The sequence below is a fragment of the Myotis yumanensis genome, unplaced genomic scaffold (genome assembly GCF_028538775.1).
Source record: "Myotis yumanensis isolate MYYU_CA2020_CCGP unplaced genomic scaffold, mMyoYum1.0.hap1 SCAF_2, whole genome shotgun sequence".
Lineage (NCBI taxonomy): Eukaryota > Metazoa > Chordata > Mammalia > Chiroptera > Vespertilionidae > Myotis > Myotis yumanensis.
In genome coordinates, this window is record NW_027223753.1 from 178,376,325 (window position 1) to 178,385,810 (window position 9,486).

Consider the following 9,486-nt stretch of genomic DNA (forward strand, 5'->3'; position numbering starts at 1 on the left):
AAATTTCAAACATTTCTGCAGACCTAAACTGATCTCTGCCTCATCAGAGGCAAACCTCTGTTTTCTGCTGGGTTCCACCTACCTGCACCACAGTCAGGAAAATGCCTCAGGGCAGAAGGCAGGGTGAACCTGGAGCACATTACGTGTGTTTTCCTTCTCTCAAGAATCGCTGTCTTGTACTACCTGTTTACCAGGTCCTCATTCATTTTTCAAAGTTTTATAATTGTTTATGTCAGAATAAGTCCAAAATGAATGTCTTAGTCATGGATGGATGCAAAAGTCTATCATCTCTCAGCCTTTTGGCTAAGTCAAGTGTAGTATCTGTTCTTATCAATTAAATAAATTTTGGAAAAATGAATAAGTGAATAAATCTTGGCAGAATCAGGAACTATTATTTTAAAAGTATGCTTTGCTAATTATCCTAACAACCTCTTATACAGACTCATCCATCTATCATGTGTCCCATTCACTAAAAAAATGTTTTTAGATCCAAATACTTGTTAACATGCTAGAAGCCTGGTGCACAAAATTCGTGCATGGGTGGGATCCCTAGGCCTGGCTGGCAATCAGGGCTTATTGGGCTGTCCTGCCTAGTCCTGATCAGGGCCTGCCAGCTGCCAACCAGGGCCTGCCGGATGCGGGGAGGGACCACAGGAGGTTTGCCGGCCAGGGGGAGGGACTGGGAGAGGTTGGCTGACCTTGGGAGGTTGGCTGTGGGAGCACACTGACCACCAGGGGGCAGCTTCTGCATTGAACATCTGCCCCCTGGTGGTCAGTGTGTGTCATAGCGACTGGTCAACCGGTCGTTCCAGTCATTTGGGTCATTCATTCATTCTGATCATTCGGTCGTAATGGTTGCTTAGGCTTTTATATATATAGATTAGGATATTTGCATATTCAAAACTTATACTTTAGAGCAACTTATACTAAGAAAATTAAAAGAATAAATATTTGAGTTTTTATGCAGCTCTACTAAGCTGATACAATTAATGGACATGGAATGCTCTTTTTGATCCTCAATTTGCTCCCTCTCTATTTTGTCACATACTTTACCTATAGTGAGGTAATTCCTGCTATCAAATATTTATTTACTGCCTTGGTATTATACTTAATAAAATACATACTTGTCACCTTGGCACTCTACTCACAGCACAAAAGAATAAATCTACATAGTTAATATTCTTTCTAAACTCATCAGTTTTTCTTGAGATCATGGCATTTTCTTTGCTTACATAAATCTCCATGTTCTTTTTTCTTTACTATTGCTCAGAACTAACAGAATATGGACAGAGTGACCAGAAATTAATACTCATAGAACATCGTCACCATGAGACACTATGCCTCCTCAATTTGCACTAATGTACTATATTCAAACAGTTAGGTAAAAGGCATCAGGTATAGGGGAGAGAATGAAGAATAAGAAGATCTTAGTGCTAGTCCTTTGCCTTTTACTAATTAGCTGTGAGACCAGATTTTACTTAACATCTTTGGTGCCTTGGTTTCATTATATGTAAAATGATGGGGTTAGAATAAAGACTTTTAGTATCTAACATTTACTGAATGCTTTCTATGTACCAGGTACTATGCCAAGAATTGTATATATTTAATGTTATTTAATCTTTGCAATAATAAGTTTCTGAGACTCTTTGTCAGGGTTCTCTAGAGAAATGGAACCAATAGGATACATATAGTAGATCAATTATGAGAATTTCCTCACATGCTTATGGAAGTGGAGATGTCCTATGTTATGCCACCTCTAAGCTGGAGAACCAGGAAAGCTGGTAGTACAATTTAATACAAGGTCAAAAGCCTGAGAACACAGAGGGCTGCTGGAATAAGTCCCAGAATTCAAAAGTCTGAGAACCAGGAGATCCAATGTCCAAGGACAGGAGAATATGGACATCCAATTCAAGGAAAGGGAGTATTATTAGCCCTCCCTCCTCTTTTTTGTTCTATGTAGGCCGGCCTTTAATGGATTGGATGATGCCCACATTGGAGAGGACAATCTGCTTTACTCATTTTACCTATTCAAATACCAAGCTCATCCAGAGACATACCCAGAAATGATGATCAACTATCTGAGCATCCCTTAGCCTAGTCAAGTTGGCATGAAATTAACCATTACAGAGACAGATAGTGTTATTACTAGCCCATTAATACTTGAAAACTGTGGTTCAGCTTCATTAAAGATCTCTTCTATGTGGTAAATGGAAGAGCCAGTATTGGACTTAAATCTGACACCTGGGCCTAGGCTGGTAACCCCCTTAATTCTAAGTGAAACAAATTCCTAAACATTCATCTCTAAGATAATAAATTTAACATCCTTTGAGGAAAAACTTACAGGCAAACTGAATACTCTTATTGCTCCTCCTCCTGTTGAGCATGATCCAGGCTTGTACTATGTGTTCACATTGTCTGTCAAATTTGGTTCCCAAGCAGAAAGTTGATCTAACGCAACATTCTGCTTAGAGGTTCACACATTGCTGACACTCAATTTGTGTTCATACAATATAAATGGCATCTGTTTAATAAAAGAAACTCTACCATTCTTATTTTTTTAGTTATTAGTTCAAATATATTTAACAATTCTGAATGCTAAAAATATTCTCATATTCTTAATATACAGAAAAGATTATTGATATTAGTATTAGCCCATAACAGATCCAGTTTGGCATTGTGTGGTTCTAGATAGACTGAACTCCTTGGTAAATATCCCTAGGCAAGATCTATTCCAGTTCCTTCATTCATTTATTCAGTTAGTCAATCAGTCAGTGAATTTTTAGCATTTAGTGGATATTTTTCCTGGCATTATGCTAAGTGCTAGACAAATAAAAGAAAGATGATTTTAGGCTTCAGAAATGTACCATCTAGTGCACTGGGGGTTGGCAGATAAATAAGTAAACAGATCATTACAATTTGGTATAATAAATAGTGTGGGGTGCCCTCACCATTTTGGCTCAATGGATAGAGCGTCGGCCCACAGACTAAAGGGTCCCGGGCTCGATTCCGGTCAAGGGCACATACCTCAGTTGCAGGCTCGGTGCCCAGCTCCAGTGGGGAGCATGCGGGAGGCAGCCAACTAATGTGTCTTTCTCACATCCACGTTTTTCTCTCTCTCTCTCTCCCCCTCCCTTCCACGCTCTAAAAATCAATGGAAAAATATCCTCGGGTGAGGATTAACCTAAAATTTACGTCCCAAATGAATGAATGAATGAATGAATGAATGAATACTGTGGGGTTAGTTCAACAAACGGGGCATCTAATCAGAATTGAGGATCAGAGAAGTAATTCTACACAAAGTGATATCCCAATAAGACATGAAATGTTCTCATAAATTAGCCAGGTGAAGAGCCAATGGAAAAGGATTCCAAAGGGGAGATTTGTTGAAAGAGCCAAAGATTAGGGAAAGAGAAAGGCATTATCCCAAAAACTGAATATAGTTCAAAATATTCCTCAGGGGAGTAGTAAGAAATGAGATTGCAAAGTAAGCAGGCATCATCCTAAAGGACCTTATAAGCCTTATAAGCTCCATGTTAAGCCACAGGGTCTTTACCTGAAGACAACTGAAAAGATTTAAGAAGTGAAAGGATCAGGTGTGCTTCTTGGGAAGGTCACCTTCACCGCTGTGTCAAAAGCAAATCACAGGGGACAAGAATAGTCTGAAGAAGAAAAATGGGGGTCTTTTAAAATGCTGTATAGAAAAGGCAATAGATGAATTGGAGTCCATTGAGAAGATAAAATTGACAGGACACAGTGAGTTGTTAGAAGAGAGGTAGTTGGGAAGGAATAAGAATCAAAGACATGCTTGTGTTTTGGGCTTAAAAAACTGGAATAGTTCTATTCATTGGAATAGGGGAAATGGAGGAAGAAACAGCTTGGGATCAGAAAAACTGATTTATTCAGTTTTGCTTAAGTCCAAAGAAATTTGGTTATTTTGTTGTTGTTGTTTGGAATATCTTCTAGGACTATTTCAATTCTGATATAGTCCTAATCTGTACCACAAATTAGTGCCTGTGAATTAGAGTAGACTCGGTTTTATCTTTCTCCATCAATTCAGTCAGAAATACTCTTTAATTACTGGAAATGTGATGATAGTAAATGGAGATCCTTGTACTAAACATTGTTGATTCTTGAAGAAGGTGATGGTAGAACATACCTCACAGGCTGGACCAGATCCTGTTGGGGGAAGTACTTTTCTGGGCTAGTCAATAAAATTTATAAATATTACATAGAGGCTAGGGCATATACATTACAGTACTAATTCTATGGGAACTAACTAAGAGAGAGGCCCTAAAAGATTGCAAACCAGTCTCAGTTTATAGAGCATTTCTGAACAAGTTGATATAGCATTTCTGAAAAAGGTACTTGTTTTCATGGAAATGGCGAGACTTGGTGTGTAGAGGATTAAATTGAATGTCCCAACCCAGTAACTTTCACACGCTACTGTCATAGGAGCCCCCAAAGACTAGACCCATTCATTGAGTGAAGTAATTGGAAAGACTGTCTGCCAAATTGCCTAACTGCTAAAAAACTGAAATTATCTCCAAAGAATCTCCCCAGCTGACTACATTTCCCATCAGACCATTCTACTCAATTACTTTACCTCTGAGCATCTGCAGACATCTGCACTTGTGGCTTCACCACAAAACAGGGCTCAATGACTTTAGTAAAGTCTAGGCATTTTTTTCAGGGGAGGTGTAAAAGCCATAGTCATAAAATTAAATGATATAATGAAATCCTTCAAAATAAATTAACTGCAGGTATCTTAATCAGTTGATGTAATGGAGGATGTCTGCCAAGAAGAATGGCTTTGGCTTGGGAGCAACTGTTTCTTCTGGTAATAATTAGGTAATATGTCTGGTTGCCTGTTGTTTATTAAGGCCATTCCTAATTTATGATAATAAAATCATGTTCTGAATTAAAAAAAAAAATATTATGTTTCTGTATTCTGTAGTGCGGTGGCAAAAGTGATTTAAAATCATTGGGATAAAAGTTAAATGGAACAATGAAGTATGCCCAAGAGCATTCCTGTTGTATACTACTCTGCCTTATCATCTTCAAAATGATTACTTTGTCCTATTGATGTCTCAAGGTGGTATTTAACAATGTGAAGAACTCCTTTGTAATTATCTCCTTAGGTTAAATTTTTAAAATTAGGATTATACCCTAGATCAAATAACTTGTTCAATTTACAATTTGATAAATGCACCAGATTACTTACAAAAAGAACTACCTACTTAACTCCCATCATTAAAACATGAGAGTGATTATTTCCTTACATTTTCATTAATAATGAATTTTATCTGTACAAATTTTTAATCTGTACTAATCCAAAATCCAAAATATATTTTGTAACTTATTAGTTTTACTGACCTGACTATTAATGCAGTTAGATATAGTTTCATGTTTCTTGACCATTTGTATTTCTTCTGTTAATCAGGTTTATGTAACTATTGTCCATTTTTCAACTGGGCTATTAATTTATTTTTCATTGTGGTTCTCACTTTTTCCCTCCTGATTTGTAAATTTGTAATGTTTGTAACATTAATTTTGTGTCACTTTTACTGCCTATGAATAAGCTTTGTTTGGTATTATTTATTATAATTTCCTCATTTTTCTTTTTGCCTGTGTTTTCTGATATCTGCCATATAAAGGGTGGGGCAAAAGTAGGTTTACAGTTGTGAGTTTGTGAAACGGTTTATTATTGTGTTATTATTTATTAACTATTATAATATTTTCCATGTGAACAACTATAAACCTACTTTTGCCCCACCTTTTATATTTATCTATAAATTCCACCAGCAAAACCTAAAGTTATCAAGTTTTTTTACTCTCTCAAAGAAGATGTCCTTAATACATTTTTACTCTCATTCTCTCAATGTTTTTTATCTTATTAACTAGAGTTTTTGTCGCATTTTAAAAGTACACACATTTTTAAAAAATGTATATTTTTAGTATTTAGTAGTTAATTGCTGTTCCCATATATGTTACCAATTTCTGAATTTACTTTAGGTTCTTGCATCCTACTCCTTCCCTTTAGGTTCAATTTTTTTAAAAATTCTTTATTAGTTAAGGTGTTACAAGTGTGTCCTCATCCCCCCCATTAAACCCCCATCCCCCCCCCTCACTCATGCTCTCATCCCCCTGTTGTCCATGTCCATTGGTTTGGCTTATATGCATGCATAAAAGTCCTTTGGTTGATCTCTTCCCCTTGCCCCATCCCTCCCCTACTTTCCCTCTGGGGATTAATAGTCTGATCGCTGTTTCTCTGTCTTTGGATCTGTCCCTGTTCATCAGTCTATGTTGTTCTCTATATTCCACAAATGAGTGAAATCATGAGGTATTTATCTTTCTCTGACTGGCTTATTTCACTTAGCATAATGCTCTCCAGTTCCATCCATGCTGTTGCAAACAGCAAGAGTTCCTTCTTTTTTAGCGCAACGTAGTATTCCATTGTGTAGATGTACCACAGTTTTCTAATCCACTCATCTGCTGATGGGCATTTAGGCTGTTTCCAAATCTTAGCTATGATGAATTGTGCTTCTATGAACATAGGGGTGCATATATCCTTTCTGATTGGTGTTTCTGGCTTCTTGGGATATATTCCTAGAAGTGGGATCATTGGGTCAAATGGGAGTTCCATTTTTAGTTTTTTGAGGAAGCTCCATACTGTTCTCCACAGTGGCTGCACCAGTCTGCATTCCCACCAGCAGTGCAGAAGGGTTCCTTTTTCTCCACATCCTCTCCAGCACTTGTTGTTTGTTGATTTGTTGATGATAGCCATTCTGACAGGTGTGAGATGATACCGCATTGTCGTTTTGATTTGCATCTCTCATATAATTAGTGACTTTGAGCATGTTTTCGTATGTCTTTCAGCCTTCTGTATGTCCTCTTTCGAAAAGTGTCTATCTAGGTCCGTTGCCCATTTTTTGATTGGATTGTTTATCTTTCTATTGTTAAGTTTCATGAGTTCCCTGTAAATGATGGAGATTAAACCCTTATCGGTGATATCATTGGCAAATATGTTCTCCCATGCAGTGGGTCTTCTTGTTGTCTTGTTGATGGTTTCCTTTGCTGTGCAAAAGCTTTTTATTTTGATGTAGTGCCATTTGTTTATTTTCTCTTTAGTTTCCATTGCCCTAGGAGCATTATCAGAGAAGAAATTCCTTCGGCATATGTTGCGATTTCGCTGCCTGTGGATTCCTCTAGTATTTTTATGATTTCCCATCTTATGTTTAAGTCTTTTATCCATTTTGAGTTTATTTTTGTGTATGGTGTGAGTTGGTGGTCTAGTTTCATCCTTTTGCATGTATCTGTCCAATTTTCCCAACACCATTTATTGAAGAGACTGTCTTGACTCCATTGTATGCTCTTGCCTCCTTTGTCAAATATTAATTGGGCATAGTGGTTTGGTCGATTTCTGGGTTCTCTATTCTATTCCATTGATCTATATGTCTGTTCTTGTGCCAGTACCAAGCTGTTTTAAGTACAGTGGCTTTGTAATACAGTTTGATATCTGGTATTGAGATCCCACCTACTTTGTTCTTCTTTCTCAGGATTGCTGCAGCTATTCGAGGTCTTTTTTTATTCCAGATGAATTTTTGGAACGTTCGCTCTAGATCTGTGAAATATGCCGTTGGCAATTTAATGGGGATTGCATTGAATCTATAGATTGCTTTGGGTAGTATGGACATTTTGATGATGTTGATTCTACCAATCCATGAACATGGTATGTTCTTCCATCTGTTTATGTCTTCCTCTATCTCTTTTTTCAGTGTCCTGTAGTTTTTTGCATATAAGTCTTTTACCTCCTTAGTTAAGTTTATTCCTAGGTATCTTAATTTTTTGATGCGATGGTAAATGGGATTGCTTTTTTAGTCTCACTTTCTGTAAGTTCACTATTGGTGTAAAGAAATGCGATAGATTTCTTGGTATTAATTTTGTATCCTGCTACATTGCCGAATTCATTTATTAAGTCTAATAATTTTTTGATGGAGTCTTTAGGGTTCTCTATGTACAGTATCATGTCATCTGCAAATAAGGACAGTTTTACTTCTTCTTTTCCAATTTGGATGCCTTTAATTTCTTCTTCTTGTCTGATTGCAATGGCTAGTACTTCCAGTACTATGTTGAACAGGAGTGGTGAGAGGGGGCATCCCTGTCTTGTTCCTGTTCTTAGGGGGAATGGTTTAGTAGGTTTTTATGTGAGAACCTATGAGTGGTAAACTTTCTAGAACTTCCTTGTTGAAAAACTATTATTTATTTAGCCCTTACTCTAGAAGGATACTTCAATTGGGTATAAAATGCTGGCTTAACAGTTATTTCCCTCCATTCCTTGAAGACATTCTTCCCTTGTCTTCTGACAATTTTTGCTGTTATTGAGAATTTTACTACCAATTTACCTCTTCTTTCTGATTATCTTGCTCTTTGATTTTCTTAAGTTTCAATTTATTTTTCCTGTTTAGTATTTGGAAGAGTGTTATGAGCTGACTTGTGTGTGCTAAAAAAAGATATGTTAGTCCTAACCCCAGAATGTGACATTATTTGGAAACAGGATCCTTACAGAGGCAATCAAGTTAAAATGAGATAACTGAGATAGGCTTTAATTCAATATGACATGGCAGGTGTCATAAAATGAGGAAATTTGGAATAGAGGTGGACATACATAGAAGAGACAGAGAGATAGAGAGAATTCCATGTGAAGATCAAGGCTAAAACTAGGGTGATACATTTACCAAAACTGTCAGCAAATTACCAGAAGATAGGAGAGAGGCAGGTAACAAATTCTCCCTCATAGCCCTTAAAAGGAACTAATCCTCCCAATTCCTTAATTTTGGACTTGTAACCTCCAGAACTGTGAAATAATAATTTTTTATTATCTTAAACTACCCAGTCTGTGGTGCTTTGTTACAGCAGTTCCAGGAAAGTAATAGAGTGGAGATTTTCAAATGAGGCTAATGTGTTGCTTTAATTTTAGAATATTCTTAACTGCCATATTTTTGAACATTTCTTTCTACTATAAGTTCTATCCTTCTTTTTGAATTTTTATTAAATTTAATCGGAATATCTCAATTTATCCTCAAAGTCTTTTAAATTTTCTCTTTATGATTTGGTTGAATTCCTGTGCTATATTTCAATGTGCTAATTCTCCCTTTGACTTTTTCCAGTTTATAATTTACCCAAATATTTATTTTCTTGTTCCAATATTCATATTTTTTATCTTTAGGATTAACTTGCAAATCAATTAACCCAAAGTTAACCAGAAGTAAATTCACTTTCTCATTTTTAATTTTATTTGTTTTCTTAGTATTCTTTTTCTTAGTGTGTTTGAATTTTTTATTTTAACTCTTATCTTCCTTGGGAATTTGGTTTTTTACCTCTGTGCACATTCCTCCTTGCCTAACAGTTTTACACTTGTCTCAAACTCCACCTTCTCCCCAGGTCCCCTTTCAAGTGCCTGATGACATGTAGTGAATGGCTCTGCCA

General features: G+C 36.6%; 1 pseudogene; it reads left to right on the top strand.

Moving 5' to 3' along the window:
• Nucleotides 1-283: 283 nt before the first annotated feature.
• LOC139004795 (U2 spliceosomal RNA) lies at nt 284-393 on the top strand (annotated as a pseudogene).
• The last annotated feature ends 9,093 nt before the right edge of the window (nt 394-9,486 follow it).